This window comes from Anneissia japonica, unplaced genomic scaffold (assembly GCF_011630105.1).
Source record: "Anneissia japonica isolate Jap-2015-1 unplaced genomic scaffold, ASM1163010v1 scaffold17857_len154030_cov113, whole genome shotgun sequence".
Lineage (NCBI taxonomy): Eukaryota > Metazoa > Echinodermata > Crinoidea > Comatulida > Comatulidae > Anneissia > Anneissia japonica.
The window spans coordinates 4,087-4,512 of NW_022754816.1; positions in this window are offsets into that span (position 1 = coordinate 4,087).

Consider the following 426-nt stretch of genomic DNA (forward strand, 5'->3'; position numbering starts at 1 on the left):
AAGGGGTGTTGAGCATTGATATGATGAGTAAACTATAGTACGGTACTTCACATGACTCTCAAGGTAGACCTTGTAAACAACTGCTTCAAGTTTGGTTTTAAGTTATATTTTATAAGTTACTAATTCAAATATTTTACGGTTTGTTTAAATATAAACTTGTTTTTATGTTTTATAAATTTTTATATTTACATTTTAAAAGATTCGGATATTGAAGAAAATGTTTATTTCCTATTATTTAAAGAGTAATTTAAAAAAGTATTACAATTTAATGTGTACTAGCGTTTGAGACTCCTTTTTTTTTATTATGACTAGCGAAACTTTTTTTCTATGACTAGCGACATCTTTTATTTATTATGACAAGCGAACCTCTTTTAAAAATTATGAATAGCGAACCCTTTTTTATTATGATAATTTTTTAAAAATTAT